This window comes from Ictidomys tridecemlineatus, chromosome 10 (genome assembly GCF_052094955.1).
Source record: "Ictidomys tridecemlineatus isolate mIctTri1 chromosome 10, mIctTri1.hap1, whole genome shotgun sequence".
Taxonomy (NCBI): domain Eukaryota; kingdom Metazoa; phylum Chordata; class Mammalia; order Rodentia; family Sciuridae; genus Ictidomys; species Ictidomys tridecemlineatus.
In genome coordinates this window covers 96,450,876-96,477,693 of record NC_135486.1, presented here as the reverse complement: position 1 = coordinate 96,477,693, position 26,818 = coordinate 96,450,876, and the positions used below count along the sequence as shown (strand labels likewise).

The 26,818-nt window shown below is 38.3% G+C and overlaps 1 pseudogene; it reads right to left on the bottom strand.

Annotated features, from left to right (window-relative positions):
* LOC110598999 (NEDD8-conjugating enzyme UBE2F-like) lies at positions 1–25,095 on the bottom strand (annotated as a pseudogene).
* Positions 25,096–26,818: the final 1,723 nt, after the last annotated feature.

The window sequence follows — 26,818 nt, the reverse complement described above, 5'->3', positions numbered from 1 at the left end:
TCATCTGGCATAATGCTTGATGTAGTTGTCCGCTTTATTTTGGAAGTCCTTCTTGTCATGCAAAGGATGTTCTGCAGCTTCAACATTCAGTGGATCATCAACATTTAAAAGGTCCTTAGATCTATTTTCCCTGTCTCTGTGATCTTGGGGCACCAGATCCTGGTCAAACATTTTACTTTGGGAGATACCATGTTGTACTCATCAGGAACTTGTTTCAAATGGAAAATTTTCCCTGTGGTAGTAATCCTCAAAAGGTAAATTGTATTCAAGTTCTGCAATCTCTTTGACAAGCAACTTACCTCCCACAGAGACCCTGTGAGTGGGGTCAGATGTGGTGGCTGAAGTTTGGGACCCTTGAGATCATTATCCCACTTCAGCTTGCTTTCCAGCCTTAGAATTACTACCACATTTACCTTGGGCCCCCGGAGACAGGTGAGGCTGGCTGGCACCCAACCCCATGCCCTGTCCCTGGAGAGATGGGTCTCCTCACAGGCCCCTCACAACTGCACAGCTTGGGTGGCAGGATGTGAAGTGGTGGGGCAGGAACTTGGAAGCTCTTGTCCACGCTTAAAGATCATATGAGAGTCAAACTCAGGTCAGCTTCAAAATGACCCAAACACCCATCTGACTAGGTTCTTGAGAGAAATCCTCTGATGACTAGGAGATGGGCAGGAGAAACTTGATGGAGCAGGAACTCTACTGATGTACATGTTGAGGGCCTGGGCTCAATGACTAGTTATGATAGACCTGTCTAAATGTTTATGTCTCTTGCAACCATCTCTTAAATAGTTACCTAGGAGATATATGCTTCAGGTTGACCCAGGTTGACCCAGTGTTTCGTGGTTAGTGAGAACTTTGGAACCAGGGTGTGAGAGAAGGGACTCAGCAGGAAGGCTCAACTTCCCTGAGCCTCACTTTCCTCATCTGCTAAAGGGCCACAAGAACACCCTGGTTCTAGTTACCCCTTGATCTGACCTATATCTGGCTTTCCATTTACTCAAGGTCCACCAGTGTAGTCATAAGTGGGGAGTCCTTCTAGTTGACTGAAGGAGGCCTTCTTGGACGTCCATTCCTCTATGCTCATTTATGCCCAGGACCTTGTCTTTACTGTTTGCTCTGCTTAGAAAATGCTCCCCAGATCCTGCCAGGGCTGGATGCACTTCTTCAGTTAGTTCTTATACACAGAAAGGTGGATCCTGTTCTGTGTTCCTTCTACCACCCCTGGTCTTTGTATTGGAGAGTTTTGTATATTGTTAATTGAAGCAAGTCGTGATGAGGGAGGACTGACTTCTGTCATTTTGATGTTTATATTGTCTTATAGCTGCTTTGGCCCTCATTTCCCCATGCAAGTCGTGATGAGGGAGGACTGACTTCTGTCATTTTGATGTTTATATTGTCTTATAGCTGCTTTGGCCCTCATTTCCCCATGCTCATCTTTTTACCCACTTAGCTCACTTTTTGTAATAAAATGAATAATAAAATGTGAATTTCCATCCCTTCCATTTTTTTTTCTGTATTTATTTTCTGTATTTATGCTATTTATTTGTGATTCTCATGAGGTTCCATTTAACACAGGAGAGTGATGCCTTGCTTTATGTGGACCTAATAAGGGCATGAATGCAATAAGATTGGAGTGCCTTCCCATCCCCTCTAACTTACTGATGTCATAAAGGAAAATGTGTTTTGAAAAACAGGAACTGATAGTTGGAGTTTTTGCGATATAAGTCTCTTAACTCATGGAGAAAACAGAAGCAGCCCTGGCTTTCATAGATATCATGAGTTCACGTTTCCCCTCAAATTGGGAATCGTTTTGTTTCTGCAGGCTGCCCTTTCTTGCCATACATTTTGCCTCTGACCTCCTGGTTATCTGACTAATGGCTCAGCACTTCCTAGAAACTCAGGGTTGCTGAAGAACCCATCCCTGGCTCAAGACTCTCAGAGGGATTGCCCTACCCCACTGCTCTTGAGTGAAAAAAAGTCACAAACTCCTTGCACAATACAAAGAAGTGAGCAGTGAAAGGTCAATAAAATAGGTACTTATCACTCTGTTTTTCTATGTGCTTAACAAAACACTGTTGAAATCTTAAGAACTGTTTGCTAATCTTGTTCCCAGAATGAGCTGTCCCCAACTGCCAAACTACAAAATGTAACTTCTCTCCCTGACCTCTCCAAGGAAAGTATATAAGCTCTGCTTAAGCTGTTCTCAGGGCTCTATCTCTCTTTGCTATAGAGAGCTCTGGGCCCTAGCATGTTGGTCTCCAATAAACCCTCCCTTCTGCTGTTGCATAAGACAGTCTCTTGTGGTCTCTTCCTCCGACGTTTCGCCGGACCCTTACAAGCAGTAGACAAGTAACACCTAAGCTGCTCTGGGAAACCCCCACCCTTGATAATTCCCATCACAGTCTCCTTCACAGATCTTCCTGATGCGATTATGGATATCTCAGCAGAATGCACATAGGCTGATGGCAGCTTTGATCCATGGGTGCCTTCTAAACACATTCACCTGGTTGAAGTGGGAGATCTGGAGAGACACACAGTCAAGCTATAGCACCAGATAAACAAGGGCTGAGGGACTTGGTCACCACTAGAGGTGCCCTGCAAGTGGAGAATCTTTCTGGCTGAACACTAGACAGAAACTTAGCTGGATGAAGTCAGGAAGAGTTCTGGTAAAGGCATCTTGAGTGCAGATGTGATGAGTTCTTTAAAAGGAAAAAGTAAATTACAGATTTTCAGACTTGGAATGAAAAGGATAATGAGGCTTCCTACAGGTCTTAATTTCTGAATGGTAAATATCAGCCTCCATAAAGTACTGAAGCCAGTAGCTTCTAGTGTTACTCCTTATAATTTGGTCCTGGAGGCCAAAATGTGAGGTGACCACAGTATGTTATACCCAGAAATGACAGAGGCCTTTCTTGCTGTGACCTCATAAAGAGCCATTGTGAGGTAACTGGCTGCGGCTGGGTTTTTGTCTATAAGTGCAGGGAGCTCTTGGCGGTGACCTGTTGGACTCACAGATAGTGAGCTCATAAGGCATTTGGTGGTTTTGGTTTTGGGATTTGTTCTTTGATTTGGGGTTTGCTTGTTTTAGTTTTGCTCCCCCTGCCCCAGATAGAATCCTTAGCTGATATTGCTGCCTGAGATGTGTAGCCAGCATAATAAGAATAGTACAGTTATGAGTGTGCAGCAGATGGCTAGCTCCTCCTCAGATGATGCCCCCATGGGACAGTATGGGGTACTGAAGAACATTGGACAGGGCAACTATGCCATAATGAATCTGGCCTGACACATCCTGACAGGGACAGAGGTGGCCATGAAAATCCTGTGAAAGGGCAATAAGGGCTTGGCTTTCATTGGATCAGAGGTGCAGAGAATGAAGGCCATGGTCCACCCCAAGGTGGTTTGTTTCAATGATTGAGATGACTAATAACATCTACCTCTTCATGGAGCACGTGGGTGGGGGACAGCTGCTACAGCACATTCCAGTGGCCAAGGGCTTGCAGAAAAAGGAAGCCTACAGGGTGTTCAGGTAGATTGCAAGTTCCCTGCACTTCTGCCACCAGAAAGGCATCGCACACAGGAACCTGAAATCGTGGAAATTTTTATGAAGAAGCTATGAAGAGATTAAGAAGAACTACCTCAAGGGATATACATGGGGGTGAGAAAATGAAAGCCATCTATTTACATATGAAAAACTATCAGTTAAATGAAAGGAAATATAATATATGTGCAGTTAACAATATTTACAAGGTCACAAGTTCAATGATTTAATCACACGTGTGACTAGACCCACAATTGAAACATAATTGACGATAGTAAACCAAAGTCAGTATCACCTGTTGTTCTTGTTATTGGTCTAACATGCCACTGACTTGTGAGTGGGGGCATTTAGCACTTTGTAGATGTTAGCAGAGTTAAGACAACTTTTTCATTAGTGTTTGGTAGAGGAATCTCCTGTAGCTGTCAACCCTGTAGCTGTAGGGATCCCTGGGAAATGTTGGTTAGGACTTCCATATGTCACATTACATCTTTTAGAGAGAGAAATATAGGGGCTAAATAATACCAGTGAAAAATAGATTGAGCTTACCTGTGTAGGAGATTAGGAAAGTTTGTAGGACTCTGGTTGACTTAGAATAGACTTGTGATTCTGATAGAGCCTTTCATGCTAGTTACCAGGCATTCCTGTGTAAGAACCCTACCTTTATACCCTCCCAGTTTTTCTTACTTGAGAGAACTAAAGCAGTGTGTGTCTCAGGTTACAAAGATCCATTGCTTCCCTCATATGACACTGGTTGGTTATACTCCCTTGCCAGGTGTTTAAGACCAAGTTGACCAAAATTGATCTTGTACCTATCTACTTCTAAGAGTCAGCTGAGATTTGTCAGGGTAACTCTTGGAATTTTGTGAGAAGCCTGTTGGCGCCTTTATTTTTCCTCTACCAATTGTGCCATCTGCCAGGGTGTGTCAGGGTCTTGCTGATATTATGCAGCTTCCTTTGGAAGCACCAGGGACATTTACCTTTCTAATGACCCTCTTTGCAGAATGTGCACATGTTGAGTTCCTCTTCTCTAGGATGCTATTTATCTCCCTGATCAGGAGGTCAGAAGACACACCACAATTGCAGGGGACCATAAAGAAGTCCCCTTATTTCCCAGGTTTTAGCTGACCTAAGAGGTCAAGGGCCAAAATATTGGCTATTTTCCTTAGCCCTTTAAGTTCCTTGACTTTGGTGTCCTGGTCTTTGTCTTAAACATCCAGCAAGCCAGTTTCAAGTGGGAGTAATGTTGTACTTTTGATACTGGAAGTCAGCATTTTATCTTTTCTGTCCTGTAGGTGTATTGTAGTAATTGTCTTAAATCAGGTCATTTGTTTGGAATAATATTTCAGCTAAACACTAACAGGCAACAGTTTAACAAATAATTGTGAAGAAAATCATTACAAACTTTGTTACCCTTGAAAACCAAGATATCAGGCAAGCCTAGTGACACTTTAAACCTGGTCATTTCTGCCAAAGAAAAGTCCTTTAAAGCAATAGACATTGCATTTTAAACATTTTAATGAAACCAACACTTGATTGGTCACCTAGAAACGTGTGCATTGGTAATTACAAAAACATCATTTCTTTTGCCAATTTTTAAGAAATGTTAGTTGTAGATAGACACAATACCTTTATTTTATTTATTTATGTGGTGCTGAGGATTGAACCCAATGCTCCATGCATGAGAGGCAAGTGCTGTACCACTGATCCACCACACCAGCCCAACTTTTGCCAATTTTAATTGACATTTTTGTTGAAGTTTCACATGAACTAAAAGGCATTTGGATCCATTTCTCTTAACTTATGAGCGGTCATTTTTCTATAAGCCAATTCTAGTACTATGTATACCACACACAGGTATGTAGAAATATACATAAAACAGATAGGAAACAAAAGTTTGGTAGCTTTCACTGGGTATATGCCGCAGTCTGGCTGGGCAGAAATCACGAGCCACTGAAGCAGGAACAAACTTTATTTTTGAGCTGCAAGAAAAAACCTCAGACACGCTCCTGGAGAATTCTCCAAAAGCTATGAGGCTCCTGCAGGAACCCCCAGCCGGAAATATCTCTCCAGGAAATCCCTCCTCCTGCACTTCCCCAACCAATGGGAACCCCTGGGGAATCCCTGGAAATCCCCATGAGAACCCCAAAATAGCACGAGAACTCCAAAATAGAGTGAAAGTAGTGGCAGAGGCGATATTTATGCCTCGCCTGTCAATCAATACTGTTAGCAAAATGCCCAGGGGCCATACAGACTGGCTGTGGCTCTAAGCATCTCTCCCCTTCTGTTTAATTAAACATCAAGTAATGTGGCTTAGGGACCGTGCCTGTTAGCTAGTCCAATTCAACATATGGTCCTTACCCGTCATCGGATGAACTGACATCTAGGCGTCAGCCTCCTGTCTTAGGTTGGTACCACTGCAATCGGATCATACCCATCACTGACTACCGATCCAGCATACAGTCATACTTGTGGATAGGCCTTTGCACCAGTGTGTGGGGGGGTGAGGTTCTTTGCCTCACCTCTGTTGGCCCCCAAATTTGGCCTTGGTGCCAGTGGGGGGTGAGGTTCTTTGCCTCACCTCTGTTGGCCCCCAAATTTTAGACCATCACTAGTAGAAGGGAGGAGGATGAAAAATGCCATGACACCAAGCCAATTGAGGGCTCCTTTGAAAAATTGTACCACCGGTGACACCATCAGCAAAAATACTTCAGCACTACCACAATTGGCTGCACCAACAGATAGTTCACAATGCATACAAGTGATACATAGTCCAGGCAAGTTCTGCAAGTAGTTCAAAGCAGAGGAATCTGTCAATATGTCCATTTCCTCCCAAAGTAAATAGACTCCTTAATTGAGCATTACTTGTTGAGTTATTATTCATTGATGCATCAGTTTATACAGTTTGTTGTGATAACTATCAAAGAAGCTGTAGTTTGGTTTTATCTTTGTCTTCACCAGCACCTGGATGAAGATAGGAATTCTGGCAATGATGCTAAGAAAAAAATTATGTAACATTCCAACAGGCACCAAGAAAACAATTTTTTTGAACAATTTACATTATCCTGAACAGAATTATTAAATATAATGAGAAGGAAAGGTGAAAGTAAACAAACAGATCTGTTAACCTCCTTATTTGTTCACATATTAAAACAATTTTCAACAGCTGTTTACCCAATCTAAATTAAACCATTAAAATCACGTGAATAAAAAAATTTGGATCCATTTATTCATGAGTGCTCCTCATATAAGATATATGGACATGCACACATACAGACATACAACACAAAACAGAAGTGTGTGCACATAACATACAACACATAAGACAATAGTAAAGGCCTTGTAGCTTTACCTAGGTGAAATCTCCATTGCAATGTTTAAAAACTCCACAGTCAAAAAATAAACATCAGAAAAACATTAACCTAGGTCTCTATGAGCTCAAAAATAAAATAGAACTTTATGATGTGGGAAAAGGCAATAAGAAAATAAATATTGAAAAAAGCATCCTGGTTAATCACTGTCGCAAATGTAAGGATAGCCAAACTGGAGCTCTGGATATCAGCTGTTATGGATTTGAGTCAAATCACCTTTTTTTTTGCTTTTGTTTTTGTTTTGGTCCATAGAATTCGCTTTGGTTAGTTTCTCTGGAATCCAAATCGGCTGTTGTTCTCCCTGTGGAAACACACAAACAGAACCCCGACTCCAGACAATCACTGGGTCAGGACCTTAGTTAATCTCTCTGGAATCCAAATCGGCTGCTGTTCTCCCTGTGGAAATACACAAACAGATCCCCAATTCCAGACAATCACTGGGTCAGGACCTTTCCATTGTCCTGTTAGAATATCCTTCCAAAGTACCTTAGGCTTATGTACATTTTTTGGACACATATGCCTTTCCGCAGCACTAAGCCCTGATGAATCCAAATTTAAAAAGTTTAGAGTAAAAAGGGTTATTTTAAGTTTATCTTTGGGGGATATATACCCCTTTCCAATTCCCTCTTTTTGCTTTAATAAGTACATTTTAATAGTTTGATGAGCTCTTTCAACTATGCCTTGTCCCTGAGGATTGTATGGGATTCCTGTTATATGAGTAATGCCAAATGATGAGCAAAATTGTTTAAAAGAGGTAGAAGTATAACCAGGACCATTATCTGTTTTTAACTGTTTAGGAACGCCCACAGTGGCAAAATTTTGTAAGCAATGAGTTATAACATCTTTAGTTTTTTCTCTGGCATGAAGGGAGCCCATCAAATATCCGGAAGAAGTGTCAACTGTAACATGCAAATATTTTAATTTTCCAAATTCTGGCAAGTGTGTGATGTCCATCTGCCAAATATGGTTAGGTATCAGTCCTCTAGGATTGACTCCAAGATTAACTTGTGGTAAAAAGGTCACACAATTTTGACATTGTTTTATTATTTGTCTAGCTTGTTCCTTAGTTATTTTAAAACGCTTTTGTAAAGTATTAGCATTGCCATGGAACCTTTTATGAAAATGTGTAGCTTCTTCTAGTGTAGAGAAAATATGTATGTCATGTGTAGTTTTGTCTGCTAAATCATTGCCCAAACTAAGGGCTCCAGGCAATCCTGTATGTGCTCTGATATGTCCTATAAAGAATGAATTTTTTTCTCTCCCAGATTAGACTTTGTATAGAAGAAAACAAAGAGAAAACAGTAGAGGAAGGGGAAATCCTACCAGCATCTTCAAGGGATACTATAGCATTAACTATATACTGACTATTAGAAAATAAATTAAATACAGAATCTTTAAACATCACAAAAGCTTGTAAAACTGCATTAAGCTCTACCTTTTGAGCTGATTGTTTGGGTACTAAAAATGTAAAAGTTTGATCAGGGGTAACTACTGCTGCTGTACCATTATTTGACCCATCAGTGAATATATTTGGAGCATTCATGATAGGGGTTTTTCTTGTCATTTTTGGAAAAACTAGACCAGGATGCTTAGACCAAAAAGACAACAAAGGATTAGATGGTAAGTGATTATCAAATGAAACATTAGATTTACACATGACTATTGCCCAAGTATTTAACTCATTAGCTAACTCATCAATTTGATCCATAGTATATGGAGTAATAATTTTATTGGGAGAAATTCCAAACACTCCCTTTGCTGCTTTTATTCCTTTGAGTATTAATTGTCCTAAAGCCTCAGGATACCTAGTAAGAATAGTGTTAGGAGAATAAGATAAATGTATCCACAATAATGGACCTTCTTGCCAAAATACTCCTGTAGGAATATTTTTTGTTGGTAGTACAATAAATAATAAAGGCAAACTTATATCAATTCTATCCAAATGCATATTTTCCATATATGTTTCAATGATTTTTAATGCCTTTCTTGCTTTAGGCGTTAACATTCGGGGTGAATTTGGATCTGATGGACCTTTTAGGATATCAAATAAAGCTCCCAACTCTCCTGTTGGTATGCCTAGATAAGGCCTTATCCAATTTACGTCTCCTAATAACTTTTGAAAGTCATTAAGTGATCTGAGTTGATCTACTCGTATTTGAATTTTTGGTGGACGGACCATGGTTGAGGATAATAGAACTCCTAAATAATTAATTGGAAAATTTAATTGTACTTTATCTAATGCTATCTCTAGATTATAATTTTTTAATAAATTTGTAAGTGTGGCATAACATTCCAGCAATGTGTTTTTATCTTTGTGTGCTAACAATACATCATCCATATAGTGAAATATTTGTAGTTCAGGATTTTGATTTCTAAGTGGCTGGATTGCTTTATTAACATAAATTTGACACATAGTTGGGCTGTTAGCCATCCCTTGAGGGAGTACTTTCCATTCATATCTCTGATCAGGACCTTCATGATTCAGTGCAGGGATAGTAAATGCAAAATGTGGACTATCCTCAGGATGAATTGGAATTGAAAAGAAACAATCTTTAATATCTATAGCTAAAACATACCAGGTTGTTGGTAAAGCAGACAATTGGGGAATCCCTGATTGAGCAGGTCCCATTATAACCATCTCATTATTAATGGCTCTTAAATCTTGTAATAATCTCCATTTACCAGATTTCTTTTTAATGACAAAAATGGGAGTATTATAGGGAGATACAGAAGGTTGTATATGTCCCTCTGCTAATTGTTGTTTGACCAGGTCATGGGCTGCTTGTATCTTTTCTTTAGTCAGGGGCCACTGAGGAACCCATACTGGTCTATCTGATTTCCAAGTAATTTTAATTATCTCAGTGACCCCTTCTGAAAACCCAGTCCATGTCTATTTATTCCTTGATCTATTTGAATTGGTGCTGCTATACCTTGTTCTCCTAATCTTTTTTCTTCCCTGAAACCTTGTCTAGCCCTAATAGTGGGCACATTTGGATTGATGTTATTTGTTAATGTCAAACCTAATTGATCTAGGACATCTCGTCCCCATAAATTTATAGGAAGATGATCCAGTACATATGGCTGTATAGTTCCTTCACATCCTTCAGGATCCTTCCAATCTAATACCATTGCACTTCTATGGGGATTAGTGGCCACTCCTAGGCTTCGAAGCATTGAGTAGCTTGTTGTAATGGCCAATGTTTTGGCCATTCTTGACAAGATATGATGCTAAGGTCTGCACCTGTATCCAGTAGCCCATTAAATTCATGTCCTTGAATATTTAGTTTTAGCACTGGGTGAGAATCTAAATTCAAAGACAGCATAGCCCAATCTACACCTGTGGAGCCTAAACCCCTGGAACCTCTTTCCATAGTACTACTGGAAAATTTATCATGTAGGCTGGATATTATTAATAACTGTGCTATTCTATCTCCTGGTGAAATTACTGATATACCCTTTGGAGAACTAGCTATAATTTTTATTTCACCTTCATAATCGGGACCAATACCCCGGAACTTATCATAAGTCCTTTTAGCGTAGAAGAACTGCGTCCTAACAATAAGCCTACTGTTCCTTGGGGAAGAGGTCCTTTTACTCCTGAGGGAATGGTTTGAACTCCCATCTCTGGAGTTAGTACTGCTCTGGTGGAGGCGCAGATATCCAACCTTGCACTCCCTCTGGTTCGCCTGATGAGAGATCTGATGGATAATGTGTCCTGGGAACTACCCTGATGGTGTTGCTGGGTTCCTCCATGGTGTTTCTGGGTTCCTCCAGTGCCCCGTACATTTGTGGTCCTGGGCCCCGGAGCATTGGGCCCCTCTGTTCGTTTTTTGGCAATGGAGCCCGATGCCTTTCTCCACGATATCGTGGGTAAACAACTGGTCCTTGTCCATTTTTTGATAACGGAGTACCCTCTATGGTGGTTTGAGAACGGCATTCATTAGCCCAATGTCTCCCTCTATGGCATCATGGGCAAATACCCGGTGTTCTATTCCTTTGATAATTAGCTTTGTTAAACCCTCCTCCTATGGGGCAACTCCTTTTAAAATGTCCTGTTTGTTCACAATTGTAGCATGTTTTTGGCCTGGCATCTAAAGCCTGTTGTACTGCTGCTAAGACTTGTCCTTGTTCATTAATGTCTCTACATAATTTAATATATGTGTTTAAATCTTCATGTCTCCATGGTCTAATGACCTCTCTGCAGCAACGATTTGCTTGGTCATAAGCCAGTTGTTTTATAAATGGCATTGCTTGTTCTGTATCCCCCAAAATTCTGGAAGTTGCTTGAATAAGCCTATCTACAAATTCAGCGTAAGGTTCATTAGTTCCTTGTATTACCTTAGATAATTGACCTTGTAAATCTCCATGCCCCTGTAAAGTTTTCCATGCCCTTACCGCATCTACAGCAATTTGTGCGTATACACCAGGATTATATTCAATTTGTTGCCGTTGACCCTCATAAGGTCCTTTTCCTAACAACATATCTAGGTTTCTTTGAGGGTAACAGGCTGCTGCATTTCGCCTAGCTGTCTCCCTGCAAAATTCCTCATTGGCAACCTTCCATAACAAATATTGTCCTCCATTTATCACAGATTTACACATACTAGCCCAATCTGCTGGAGTCATGTCCAAGTTGGTAATGGATTCGACCATGCTTACAGTGAAGGGTGCTTGAGGACCAAAGGTTGTTACAGCCTCCTTTAACTGCTTCACTGTTTTGAACTCTAACGCATGGTGAATTCACTGCCCTCCTGCCTGCTCAAGTACAGGGCATGCAAATCTTTGAGGTCCTGTCTCAGGATCCCATCTATCAACTACGGAGGTTGAGGGGGTTGAGGGCCACTCAGCTATCTCGATAGGTGGAGCTATTAGTTGAATTATGCCCTCTGGTGATAGAACAGTGTTAGTAGCAGCCTCCTGTTGTAGCTTTTTCCCTAATAGCTGTTTCTCCTCTAAGCTTTCTTCCTTTAAATTTTCTTCCTCTGTCTGACTAGCTTGAGAGACCTTCTCTTTTGATCTAAAATGTCTTTCTCCATGGTTTGAACCTCTAACAATTTATTTAACATTCTTTCAGTTTGTTTTTTACTAATTTCTAATCTGTTATAAAGATAACGCAATCCAATAAGATAACACAAAACAAAACCGAAACAGAATGAAACAAAAACGGAACAAAAAATCGTTGTATCAATTTTCCTATTTTCTTGACATGTACATTTGTGGTCTATTTCTATCTCTTCCTCAGGGGCAAACAACTTCAAACCTTGAGCCAACCATTTTTCCCAGTCTGCCTGAGAAAATTCTAGGGATAGGCAGCTTGAAATAAACACAAAACAAATCAAAACAAGAACATATTGTTTTTTAAAATGGTCACCCATTCTCTCGCCTTTCCTTAGGAGCAAGCAATTTCACTTACCCCGAAGCTTCAGACGTTCCCCGCACGGGCTGCCAAATGCCGCAGTCTGGCTGGGCACAAATCACGAGCCACTGAAGCAGGAACAAACTTTATTTTTGAACTGCAAGAAAAAACCTCACACATGCTCCTGGAGAATTTTCCAAAAGCCACGAGGCTCCTGCAGGAACCCCCAGCCGGAAATAGCTCTCTAGGAAATCTCTCCTCCTGCACTTCCCCAACCAATGGGAACTCCAGAGGAATCCCCGGAAATCCCCATGAGAACCCCAAAATAGCGTGAGAACTCCAAAATAGAGTGAAAGTAGTGGCAGAAGCGATATTTATGCCTCCCCTGTCAATCAATACTGTTGGCAAAATGCCCAGGGGCCATACAGACTGGCTGTGGCTCTCAGCAGGTATAGAAGACAGAAAAAGAGATTACACAATGTCTAAAATCCCTTAGAAAATAAAATTGAGCCTATTACAGTTTTTTTTTACATGATGACATAAACATAGGGGGAGGACCTGTGCCGTAGGGAATATTAAGAATAAAGTATGTCAGCAATGGAGCACTCTGAACCCAAAGGTTTAGGTGGCCACTTGTCCTGCATAGGAGTCGGGTTCACTTCCACCATCACTACCTGCTAAAATTCAAAACAAAACAAGACTGATGGAAAAAATATTCATTTAAGTGTGTAGGACCAAAGGTAAATTCAACAGGAAAACTGAGCTCAAAAGACAGAGCAATTTCCTAAAAAAATGAAAGGACTATAATTATCCTAGTAAAGGAACATATGGAATATCTGACCCTTCTGGTCTGAAGTCTCCCCCTTTCTGCAGAATCCCAGAGTACAAGAAAGTTTTATAGTGGTTTGTATTTACAAGTGACACCTTTTATCCCTCCATTGAACTTAAACCAATTTGGGAAATTTCTCATGCAAATCTAGCTGTAATATCATGTTATGGTTTGTTTCCCTTGGGCTGTCTCTCCCCATCCTCCAACTGGTATTTGGGTGAGACTTGAATAGAGAAAATTATTAGGCATTTCTTCCCAGGGTTTGAGGGTCAAAGGGATCCCAGTGCTTGTGCCAAATGGTATATCTGAAGACGAGGGGGAATATGGCATCTCTCACTCCCCTGTGGACCTCAAAACCATTGTTGCCCATCCCTTGAATCTTGTTGCTTGGATTAGTTACTCTTACCAATGCAACATAAATCTTGTGATTCTCAAAACGTGAGCATCCATGGATTAAGGCCTGCTGATTGGATTAGTCGCTCTTACCAGTGCAAAGTACCTAAAACTTCCTGTAATCCTCAAAATGTGAGCGACCACATGTTGAGGTCTGCTGGTTAGATTAGTCACAGTTATCAGTGCAAAGTATTCAGTGTTTCCTTTATCTCCTGTGATCCTCAAAATGTGAGTGATCACTTATTGAGGCCTGACTAGGATATGGGATGGTTGGATTGGTTACTCTTACCAATGCATGGCCCTAAATCCATTTGCTTTGTGTGATTTCCCTCTTAAAAGGAGATAGCCTGGGTTTTTTTTTCCTGTATTGTTTATCCTCAATTATGGAGGTACTATAGCCAGGGTTCCTTGTCCTAAAGGATTTCGATTATTATCATTTTTTATTTTGAGAATTTCGAAGCAGTAATTTTATTTAGCTAGACTGAGTACATTTTTGGAGTAGGGGGTTGGACAAAGAAACTAAAATGTGAATGGGAAAAAAGAATAGTTTTATTTAACACAGTAAAATATGAAGAACAGAAAGCATTTTCAAGGATCCCCAAGTGAGTATTTAATTTTTTAAAAATTTACTTTTTATTTATTTACTTTTATATGTTGTAATTAGTTATACATGACAGTACAATGGATTTTGATACATCATACATAAATGGAGTACTGCTTATTCTTCTGGTTGTATACGATGTAGAGTTACACAAGTCATGTAATCATATATGCACATAAGATTATAATATCTGATTCATTCTACTATCATTCCTACATCCACACTCTCCCCTCCTTTCCTCTCCTCTGTCTGATCCAAAATAACTCTATTCTTCCCTACCCGCTGAATTAACATCTGCATATGAGAGAAAACATTCGCCTTTCATTCTTTGGGATTGGCTTATTTTGCTTAGGATGATTTTCTCCAGCTCCACTCATTTACCAGCAGATGCCATAATTTTATTCTTCTTTAAGTCTGAGTAATACTCCAGACTTTATCTGTTCATCTGTTGAATAGCACCTAGGGTGGTTCTGCAGTTTAGCTATTGTGCATTGAATTGCTATAAACATTGATGTGGCTGCATCACTGTAGTATGCTGATTTTAAGTCCTTTGGGTATAAATCTAGGAGTGGGATAGCTGGGTCAAATGGTGGTTCCATTCCAAGTTTTCTGAGGAATCTCCATACTGCTTTCCACTGCTTCTCCATACTTGCACCAACTGGGCCAAGTCAATCTGAAATTGAAAGGAAGAAGCAGACATTTGAACTGATCTGTAGGTTTGTGTCCTCTGGTGAGAAGCTGAGCAGAGCTTGACCAACATTCCTGAGTCAGAGACAAAGGGGATTGAGCAAACCTCCTCTAGTAAGGATGTCATTCATGCCTTCGGATGGATTGCTGCTTGATCTACTTTTTACAGGCTGAGAGGTGCCTGCTTTTTATGACTGAGAGAGAGATGTTTCTAAAGGGAGTATAGAACTCTGGAAAAAAAGTGATACTTTTATTGATCCATTTTCATTTTAAAATGCCCAACATTGAGAACCAAAAGATAAAACTGGAGTTTTGATATGAAACTAAACTCACTGCTTCTTGCTGGCAGGTGGGGTCTGCACAAGCTTCAGGCCTCTGCACCCAAGAAGTGCCGCAGCTCTTAATGGTGGGCCATGATCTCCAGTTTTGCAACAAACTCCAACAGCATCTCATCATCAATTTCTTCTTCCTTCTGAGTTCATGTTTTTTGAATTCAAAGAATAAAATTCATGGACCAGGATGAGTGGGTGTAAGAGTAGGCTTTATTGAAGAACAGGAAACAGAACTCTTGTAGTACAAGAGGGGATTGTACAGCAGACTTTTCTTTTCCTTCCAAGTGTGCTAGTGTAGGGGGATTTATGTAGCATTTGGTTTACTTGCTATTGTTCCAGACTTAGGCTTATAAGGGTCTAGAAATGAACTAATGCTATTGCCCCAAAATATATGCCAATTAGGGCTTGGAAACATATGAAAGCTATTGGTCAATTCTTTTTTTATAGATTATTTTTACATATCATTTTCTATATGTTTATAAATTGTAACCTTTGTATACCAGCTGCCCAATGATTTAATCCTATTAGTTAAAAACACTTTAGACTCCAGAAAATAATTAAAAATGTCTTGTTTCAATCCAGCAGAAAAATGTCCAAAGGAAAGAATATTCTTAATGCATCCCCAGACTTCTCTTTTGAAAACTTATTTCTTCAGTTCCTTATTGTTAATAGTTATTGGTCAGTTCTTGAGTCCCAAATTTCATTTAGGTCTGCTCACCTTCCATTTTGTCTTGCAGTTCAGGAAGTGGGGTGGAGGGGGTGGAGTTGAGCTACTCAGAGTGGGCTTTGGCTTCCTGCATGCCACTGTGTGCAGGCTGTATTTCTGTGGTGTGATGGGTTGACTTGCCCTGCCATGGCACTGGCCTGCTGCCATTCAGGACTGCCATATGTACATGGTAGACACCATATGGCCATGGTCAGTGCTAGCCACCCATGCTGTCAGGTAGCCACTCCACTGTTCTGCTGCCCCTTCTCAGTAGGGACCAGTAAGCCTACCTTACAGCTGGTACCCTACCTTCAAAGCTGGAAGTGCTATGTGCAAGGGTCAAAGTTCTGTTTTCCTTGCAATCTAATCTGTTGGTGATGCTTTCAAGTGAATTTTTAATCAGATTCATTATATCTTTCATTCCCGAGAGTTCTGATTTTTTTCTTTTTAATATTTCTGTTTCTTTATTGAAATGGTCTTTTATTTCCTGCATTTGTTTGAATTCAATCCTTAGATGGTCTTTTAATTCATTGAACATTTGAATTTTTTTTTATCTTTCTCTGGAATTTCATCCAAATTCTTATCAGTGGGATTATATGTTTGGGGATTGTCACTTGTCACTTTGGTGCAGATTTGTTTGCCTTTTTCCACTTGTTTTTCGGGGACTTGGACTTTTGTATCAGTTGAGATGGATTTCCCTTCCTCTTTTATGTGTTTATTTCATTTTTATTCCAAGATTTCTCTCTTTTTTGACATATGAGTGAATGTAATTGGTGGAACCTGAACTTCCCCTCTGTTTGACCTGCTGTGATTTCTTGAATTCTACAAATTGAAATAACATTAAGGCTGGGGTTGGGCTAGATCATGTGTGGGCTGAGGTTCACTGCTGATCATGACTTGAATTTCTTGGCAGCAAAACCTCTTCCTTGTGTTCCCCTTCTTGGAGGGATTGGAGAGCCAGGAATAGCATACATGTCAGTAACAGATGAACTGCCTTAAGACAAATATCCAAGGAGTGTAATTCAAAATCTGTAACACTCATTTCCACCTATATAAAAATATGGATGCCAGCATTTTATATCCATACTAACAATAAAAAACTGAACTAGGTCAGGCATTCTACTGCAGGTGTCTACCATTTCCACTCTATTAAAAATCAACATGAATGGGGTAGAAATTGCATAAACTCTAAGATCTATTGTTTATTTGAATTATAGTTTCTATTTTTTTACGGGGATAATACTCAGCGTGGATGTCATATAAGAACAGAAGTAGGGATGGAGGATATCTAATTGGATATCTAATTTGCAATCATAAAGGATTTCTTTCTTTTTTTTAAAGTATTATTTTTATTGGCTATTCAAAACATTACAAAGCTCTTGACATATCATATTTCATACATTAGATTCAAGTGGGTTATGAACTCCCATTTTCACCTCAAATACAGATTGCAGAATCACATCGGTTACACATCCACATTTTTACATAATGCCATATTAGTAACTATTGTATTCTGCTACCTTTCCTATCCTCTACTACCCCCCCTCCCCTCCCATATTCTCTCTCTACCCCATCTATTGTAATTCATTTCTCTCTTTGTTTATTTTCCCATTCTCCGCACAACCTCTTATATGTAATTTTGTATAACAATGAGGGTCTCCTTCCATTTCCATGCAATTTCCCTTTTCTCTCCCTTTCCCTCCCACCTCATGTCTCTGTTTAATGTTAATATTTTCTTTCTGCTCTTCCTCCCTGCTCTATTTTTAGTTACACTCCTTATATTAAAGAAGACATTTGGCATTTGTTTTTTAGGAATTGGCTAGCTTAGAGTTGCTTGTGCTATTCTGGGTCTTTTATTTTTCCATATGAATTTCATGATTGCTTTATCTATTTCTACAAGAAATGCCATTGGGATTTTGATTGGCATTGCATTAAACCTATAGAGAACTTTTGGTAATATCGCCATTTTGATGATGTTAGTTCTGCCTATCCATGAACAGGGTATATTTTTCCATCTTCTAAGATCTTCTTCTATTTCTCTCTTTAGGGTTCTGTAGTTTTCACTGTATAAATCTTTCACCTCTTTTGTTAGGTTGATTCCCAAGTATTTTATTTTTTTTGAGGATATTGTGAATGGGGTATTTTTCTTCATTTCCGTTTCAGAAGTTTTGTCGCTGATATACAGAAATGCCTTTGATATATGCGTGTTGATTTTATATCCTGCCACTTTGATGAATTCATTTATTAGTTCTAGTAGTTTCTTTGTAGACCCTTTTGGGTCTTCTAGGTATAGAATCATCTTGTATGCAAATAGTGATAATTTAAGTTCTTCTTTTCCTATTTTTATGTCTTTAATTTCTTTCATCTAATTGCTCTGGCCAGTGTTTTGAGAACTATATTGAATAGAAGTGGTGATAGAGGGCATCCCTGTCTTGTTCCAGATTTTAGAGGGAATGCCTTCAATTTTTCTCCATTCAGAATGATGCTAGCCTGAGGCTTAGCATAGATAGCTTTTACAATGTTGAGGTAAGTTCCTGTTATCCCTAGTTTTTTTAATGTTTTGAACATAAAGGGATGCTGTACTTTGTTGAGTGCTTTTTTTTTTTTTGCTTCTATCGAGATGATCATATGGTTCTTATCTTTAAGTCTATTGATGTGATTAATAATATTTATTGATTTCCATATATTGAACCAGCCTTGCATCCCAGGGATGAATCCTACTTGATCATGGTGCACAATTTTTTTGATGTGTTTTTGTATCTGATTCGCCAGAATTTTATCGAGGATTTTTGCATTTAGGTTCATTGGAGATATTGGTCTGTAGTTTTCTTTCTTTGAGGTGTCTTTTTCTGGTTTCGGAATCAGGGTGATGTTGGCCTCATAGAATGAATTTGGAAGAGCTCCCTCTTTTTCTATTTCCTGAAATAACTTGAAAACTATTGGTATTAATTCTTCTTTAAAGGTTTTGTAAAACTCCGCAGTATACCCATCCGGTCCTGGGCTTTTCTTGGTTGGTAGTCTTTTGATTGTTTCTTCTATTTCATTCATTGATATTAGTCCCTTCAAATTGTGTATATCCTCCTGACTCAGTCTGGGCAAATCATATGACTTAAGAAATTTATCGATGTCTTCACTATCCTCTATTTTATTGGAATATAGGTTTTCAAAATAATTCCTAATTGTCTTATGTATTTCTATAGTAACTGTTGTGATATTGCCTTTTTCATCCCTTATGTTAGTAATTTGAGTTCTCTCTCTTCTTCTCTTCATTAGCATTGAATTATAGTTTCTCAAGGAGGAAGAAAATAGAATGGAAAGGCGAGAGAAAAATTGAAATATTTACAAAAGTACCCAGAGGAAAGGAAGTATGTATGTAACACATTTCAGCTATAAAGAAGAAGGAACAAGAAAACATAGTAATAAAAATGAAAGAAAGAAAGTTGGAACCGTAAAAGTGGTTGTTATTGGGGGATAAGAGTGAATATATGAGTTAATAGGGAGAAGAATCAAGTTATGAACAAACCACCAACTCCAAGTTCAAAAGAAATTGAATACATTCCTAAGGAAACTGCTTATGTCAAATCAAGACTAAATAATAAACAAGACTAGAAAAAAATCACTAGTATGAAAGCAAAATCATATGAATTTTCATATATATTTTTCAAACCTAACCATAGAGTGAAAAGACACACACACACACACACACACACACACACACACGTACACACAACATATATCCACTGAAAATCAGGCATAACTGAAAAAAGTAAGAAGTAGTATAATACAATGACATGATATTGATAAATTTTTATGAATTTAACATTTTAATAAGTAAGGATGAAAGAGATAAAAACCTGTGAGTATGGGGAAAAATAAGAAAAAATATTACTATAAGAAATAAAAGGCTTATTTCTACTGAAGTGCTCAAAACTTTGGGCATGGATGGATTTTAATTCTTTTTTAAAAAATTCATTTATTTTTATTTATATATGACAGCAGAATGCATTAGAACTCTCATTACACATATAGAGCACAATCTTTCATATCTCTGGTTGTGTACACAATATATTCACACCAATTCAGTCTTCATACTTGTACTTTAGATAATAATGATCATCATCATCACATTCCACCGTCATTAATAACCCCATGTCCTCTCCCTTCCCCTCTAACCCCTCTGCCCTATCTAGAATTCGTCTATTCCTCCCATACTCTCCCACTCCCTATTCCACTGTGAGTTAGCCTCCTTATATCAAAGAAAACATTTGGCATTTGTTTTTTAGGGATTGGCTAACTTTACTTACCATTATCCTAATTCCATCTATTAACCTGCAAATGCCATGATTTTATTCTCTTTTATTGCTGAGTAATATCCCTTTGTGTATATATGCCACATTTTTTTTATCCGTTCATCTATTGAAGAGTATCTAGGTTGGTTCCACTGTTTAGCTATTGAGAATTGTGCTGCTATAAACATTGATGTGGCTGTGTCCCTGTAGTATGCTGTTTTTAAATCCTTTTGGTGTAGACAAAGGAGAGGGATAGCTGGATCAAATAGTGGTTCCATTCCCAATTTTCCAAGAAATCTCCATACTACTTTCCATATTGGCTGCACTAATTTTCAGTCCCACCAGCAGTGTATGAGTGTACCTTTCCCCCGACATCCTTGCCAACACTTATTATTGTTTGTCTTCATAGTAGCTGCCATTCTGATTGGAGTGAGATGAAATCTTAGAGTGGTTTTCATTTGCATTTCTCTAATTGCAGGTGATGATGAATATTTTTTTCATGTATTTGTTGGTTGATTGTGTATCATCTTCTGAGAAGTGTCTCTTCAGGTCCTTGGCGCATTTATTGATTGGGTTATTTGTTTTTTTGATGTTCAGCTTTTTGAGTTCTTTATATACCCTAGAGAATAGTGCTCTATCTGATGTGTGAGGAGTAAAGATTTGCTCCCAAGATGCAGGCTCTCTATTCACCTCACAAATTGTTTCTTTTGCTGAGAAGAAACTTTTTAGTTTGAGTCCATCCCATTTATTAATTTTGATTTTAATTCTTGTGCCACAGGAGTCTTATTAAGGAAGTTGAGCCCTAATCCCAAATGATGGAAATTAGGGCCTATTTTTTCTTCTATTAGACATTGGGTCTCTGGTTTTATTTCTAAGTTCTTGATCCATTGTGAGTTGAGTTTTGTGTATGGTGAGAGATAGGGGGTTTAATTTCATTTTGTTGTATATGGATTTCCAGTTTTCAAAGCATGTTCTTGGCACCTTTGCCTTATCTAAGATAATTGTAATTTTGTGGGTTAGCCTCTGTGTCCTCTATTCTGTACCATGGGTTTACACGTCTGTTTTGGTGCCAACACCATGTTGTTTTTGTTACTATTGCTCTGTAGTATTGTTTAAGGTCTGGTATAGTGATGCCACCTGCTTCACTCTTCCTGCTAAGGATTGCTTTAGCTATTCTGAGCCTCTTATTTTTCCAGATGAATTTCATGTTTGCTTTTTCTATTTCTATGAGGAATGTCATTGGAATTTTGATCAAAATTGCATTAAATCTGTACAGTGCCTTTGGAATTATTGTCATTTTGATAATGTTAATTCTGCCTATCCAAGAGCAAGGTAGGTCTTTCCATCTTCTAAAGTCTTCTTTGATTTCTTTCTTTAGGGTTCTATAATTTTCATTATATATATATCTTTCATTAAGTTGATTCCCAAGTGTTTTATTTATTTATTTATTTTTTGAGGTATTGTAAATGGTGTAGTTTTCTTCGTTTCCCTGAGGATTTATCACTAATGTACAGAAATGCCTTTGATTTATGAGTTTTGATTTTATATCTTGCTACTTTGCTGAATTCATTTACTAGGTATCGAAGTTTTCTGGTGGAATTTTTAGGGTCATCTAGATATAGAATCATCTCATCAGCAAATAGTGCCAATTTGAGTTCTTCTTTTCCTATGTGGATCCCTTTGATTTCTTTCATCTGTCTAATTGCTCTGGCCAGCGTTTCAAGAACTATGTTAAATAGAAGCGGTAAAAGAGGGCATTTCTGTCTTGTTCCAGTTTTTAGAGGGAATGCCTTCAATTTTTCTCCATTTAGAATGATGTTGGCCTGGGGCTTAACATAGGTTACCTTTATGATGTTGAGATATGTTCCTGTTATCCCTAGTCTTTCTAGTGTTTTGAACATGAAGGGGTACTGTATTTTGTCAAATGCTTTTTCTGCATCTATCGAATTGATCATATGATTCTTATCTTTGAATCTAATGATGAATTACATTTATTGATTTCTTGAACCAACCTTGCATCCCTGGGATAAATCCCACTTGATAGTGGTGCACCAACTTTTTTATATGTTTTTTTGTTTTCAATTTGCTGGAATTTTTGCATCTATGTTCATTAGAAATATTGGTCTAAATTTTTCCTTTTTTATGTATCTTTGCCTGGTTTTGGAATCAGAGTAATATTGGCTTCATAGAATGAGTTTGGAGGTGCTGTCTCTTTTTCTATTTCTTGAAATTAATTGGAAAGCATTGATATTGGTTTTTCTTTAAAGGTCTTGTAGAATTTGGCTATGGTATCCATCTGGTACTGAGCTTTTCTTGGTTGTTAGACTTTTGATGGCATTTGCTATTTCATCCCTTGAAATTGATCTGTTTAAATTGTGTATATTATCCTGATTCAATTTGGGTAAATTATATGACTCCTTAAATTTGTTGATGCCTTTGATATTTTCTATTTTATTGGAGTACAAGTTTTCAAATTAATTTCATTTTATCTTCTGTATTTCTGTAGTGTCTTTTGTGATATTTCCTTTTTCATCATACATGTTAGTGATTTGAGTTTTCTCTCTCCTCTTCATTAGCATGGCTAAAGGTCTGTCAATTTTATTTATTTTTTCAAAGAACCAACTTTTTGTTCTGTCATTTTTTTCAGTTGTTCCTTTTGTTTCAGTTTCATTGATTTCAGCTCTGATTTCAATTATTTTCTGTCTTCTGATGCTTTTGATGTTGATTTGTTCTTATTTTTTCTAGGGCTTTGAGATGTAGTGTTAAGTCATTTATTTGTTGATTTTTTTCTTCTTTTAAGGAATGAACTCCATGCAATGAACTTTCCTTTTAGAACTGCTTTCATAGTGTCCAAGAGATTTCGATATGTTGTATCTGTGTTCTCATTCACCTCTAAAAATTTTTAAATCTCCTCCTTGATTTCTTCTGTAATGCATTGTTCATTTAGTAGCACATTATTTAGTCTCCAGGTGTTAGAGTGGATTTTATTTCTTATCATATCATTGATTTCTTATTTGATTTCATTATGATCTGATAGAATGCAGGGTAGTACCCTACTTTTTAAATATTTGCTAAGAGTTGCTTTGTGGCATAGTATATGGTCTATTTTAGAGAAGGATCCATGTGCTGCTGAGAAGAAAGTATGTTCTCTCATTGAAGGATGGAATATTTTATATATGACAGTTAAGTCTAAGTTATTGATTATATTATTGAGTTCTATAGTTCTTTGTTCAGCTTTTGTTTGGAAGATTTATCTAGTGATGAAAGAGGTGTGTTCAAGTCACCCAGATTTATTGTATTGTGGTTTATTTGACTCTTAACTTGAGAAGAGTTTGTTTGATGAACATAGCCGCTCCATTATTTGGAGCATATATACTATAATTGTTTAGTCCTGTTGGTGTATAGTTTCCTTGAGCAGTATGTAGTATCCTTCTTTGTCCTTTTTGATTGACTTTAGTTTGAAGTCTACTTTATTTGATATGAGGATGGAAACCCCTGCTTGCTTCTGCAGTCCATGTGAGTGTTATGATTTTTTCAAACCCTTCACCTTCAGTCTGTGAATGTCTTTTTCTATGAAATGAGTTTCTTGGAGGCAGCATTTTGTTGGCTCTTTTTTTAAAAAAAAATCCAATTGGCTAGTCTATGTCTTTTGATTGGTGAGTTTAGGCCATTAATATTCAGCATTATTATTGAGACATGATTTGTATTCCCCTGGAATACAAATCATGTCTTTTTTGTTTATTTTTTGGTATTTAATGTGACTTGGTTGCTCCTCTGATTAGATTTTCCTTTAGTGTGTAATATCTCCATCTGCTGATTTTCATTTCTTCTTCTTGGAATGTTTTGGTAAGAATGTTCTGTAGTGCAGGCTTTCTGGTTGTAAATTCTATTAACGTTTGTTTATCATGGAAGGTTTTTATTTCATCATCAAATCTAAAGATTAATTCTGGTGGAGATAAGATTCTTGGTTGGCTTCCATTTTCTTTCAGAGCTTGGTATATGTTGTTCCATGATCTCTTGGCTTTGAGGGTCTAGGTTGAAAATCTGCTGAGATATGAATTGGTCTCCCCCTATATGTGATCTGATTCCTCTCTCTTGTGGTTTTTAAGATTCTATCCTTATTCTGTATGCTAGGCATTTTCATTCTAATGTTCCTTGGTGTAGATCTGTTGTAATTTTGTACATTTGGTGTCCTGTAAGCCTCTTTTATTTTGTTTCTGCAATTTATTCTTCATGCTTGGGAAGTTTTCTGATATTATCTCATTGAAAAGATTGTGCATTCCTTTGGTTTGAAATGCTGTGCCTTCATCTATCCCAGTAACTCTTAGATTTGGTCTTTTGATGCTGTCCCATAATTCTTGGATGTTCTGTTCATTCATGGTTTCTAAGTTTCTTCAATATGTGATCAACTTTATTTTCCAGATTGTATACTTTGTCTTCGTTATCTGTCATTCTTTCTTCCAAGTGATCTAGTCTATTGGTGAAGATTTCTATTGAGTTTTTTATTTGATTTATTGACTCAAGGATTTTTTTTCAGAGTCTCTATCTCTTTCTTGAAGTAATCTTTTGCTACCTGTATTTGCTCTCTTATCTCATTTTGTTGGAGTGATCAAATTTTTGCCTATATTTGCTCATTTAGTTCATTCTTTAATTCACAGATCATTTTAATTAAGAACCTTCTGAACTCCTTCTCTGACATTTTATCACCTTCGCTGTCCATGGGTTCTGTTATTATAGGGTCCTGGTTTGTTTTGGGACATTTCCTCCCTTGTTTTTTCATGTTTTCTATGTGTCTTACTTTCTTGCAGTGTGGGTCTGAGATATTACAGTTTCTTCCTTATCTTCTTGTAGTACCTGTGCAGATTGTCTGTACCTCACCTTGATGTTGGGCTTCCAAATACTGCTGATGTCCCTCAATAAATGCTACTACATCCTGGATCTGGGTCCTGTGTAGGTTGGAGTGAGTGGATCTGGGATGCTGAGCTTGACCTCCCATGGTAGTCTGCTGGTCAGAAGGGGCTGTCCTGTGCCAAAGGCTAGGCTCTGGCAGTGCCTGTCCTGCTGGGGGAGGGGCGATCCAGGCCACTGAGAGCCTGGATCTTGTGTTGGCTGGTGTGGGTGGTCTGGGCTGGATCTCTGCTCCTGGCAGTAGTCCAGTGCTCAGAAGGGTGGTCCTTCACTAGAGACTAGGCTCTAGCGAGTGTCTGCCCTGCTGGGGAAGGGGTGAACCAGGCCTGCTATGTGCCTGGGATGCCACACTGGTGGGTGTGGGTGAATCTGGGATGCTGGGCTTGACCTCCCATGGTAGTCTGCTTGGGTTTAATTCTTTGTATTTATTTTTGGCTTTCTAAAGCCTTTGGGTCATGGGCTCAGGGTTGTGTCTAACACCTTTGTATTCTTCTTTTAGTTTCCAGTAGTTTTTTTTTTTCTAGGAAGAAAACTGATAGTAGTAGATCTCAGTTTCCATCTTTTAATTCAGGGTGAGATAGCACTATTGGGGTGCTGAAACATTGCATATATCTATGGAAACACAATGAGGCCACTTCTACACCCAGGAGTGATGTCATTGCCTACTTCCTTCTTCTGGAGCATGTAATTTTTGTATTTACTTTTACTGAGCCACTGCTGCTACCAAATTTGTGTCCATTAAAATGAGCCTTCCTTTCTAGTCTTCAGGTTTTCTCAAGTCAACTTTTCTTTCATTTTTAGTTTATTTAGCCACAAGCCATGATTGTAAATGAAAATTTGAGGCTTGCATCAGTAATTTACCAAGGCCCTAAGCAACTTAGTGAGATCCTGTCTCAAGATTAAAAATAAAAAAAAGGTTTGGATTATGGCTAAGTGATAAGGTGCCTCTCCATTCCTAAAAATTGTTGTTTTATCCACGGAAGCAGAAAAGTTCAATATTGTGGCTACTCATCATTTGTCTTTTTCTTGCTGATATTTACAATAGGTTGAATTGTGTTACATTGGTTGGAAGGAATCACCAACTTTATTACATTTAAGGAAAATTAAAAAATGAATGTTGGAAATATAATGAAAGAAATTATTGTCAATGGAGAAAGGGATTTCAATGTCTGAAATAAGAAGACTAAATATGATTTTTTGTTCCATCTTAAACAAGAGAGCTATGCCAATCTGACAAGAGTCTCTTCTAACAAAGCAGCCTGCTTCTTTTATACAGGGTTTTGGCCAGATTGCAGTTTCAGGATGGGCCAACTTTTGGGAGTAAAGTGCGTTGACCTCTGGGAAGAGTGGACTTTCAAGACTGGCCAACTTTCAGAGGGCCAACTTTCTGAGGTAAGTGGGTTGACATCCGGAAAGAGTGTAGTTTCAAGATGAGCCAACTTTCAGAAGGTAAATGGTTTGCCATGGGTAGCAGCCTGGCTCGTTAAGTGTTACTCTTTTTGGTTGGTGGATGGTGGAGGCATATTTATTGGAGTGGCTTTGTCTTTCTGTCTTGGCTGTCTTTCTCAAAGTAAATACATGAGTTTGTTTGGTGAGTGAGGACAGTTAGCATTGATTGATTGAATAGATTTTAAGTGGTTTGGGTGGCTATTAGTTTCTGTAGCTACAGGTGAGTCCTTTCCAAAGCTTGAGGTGATTTTAATCATTGGTTTCTGTTTGAAGTTGCTTTCTCTCAAGTTTTCAAAATAAAAGCAATTTCATATTCAGGGACTTAGATTTCTTTAGAAGTTGGATGATGTTGTAATTTTAAA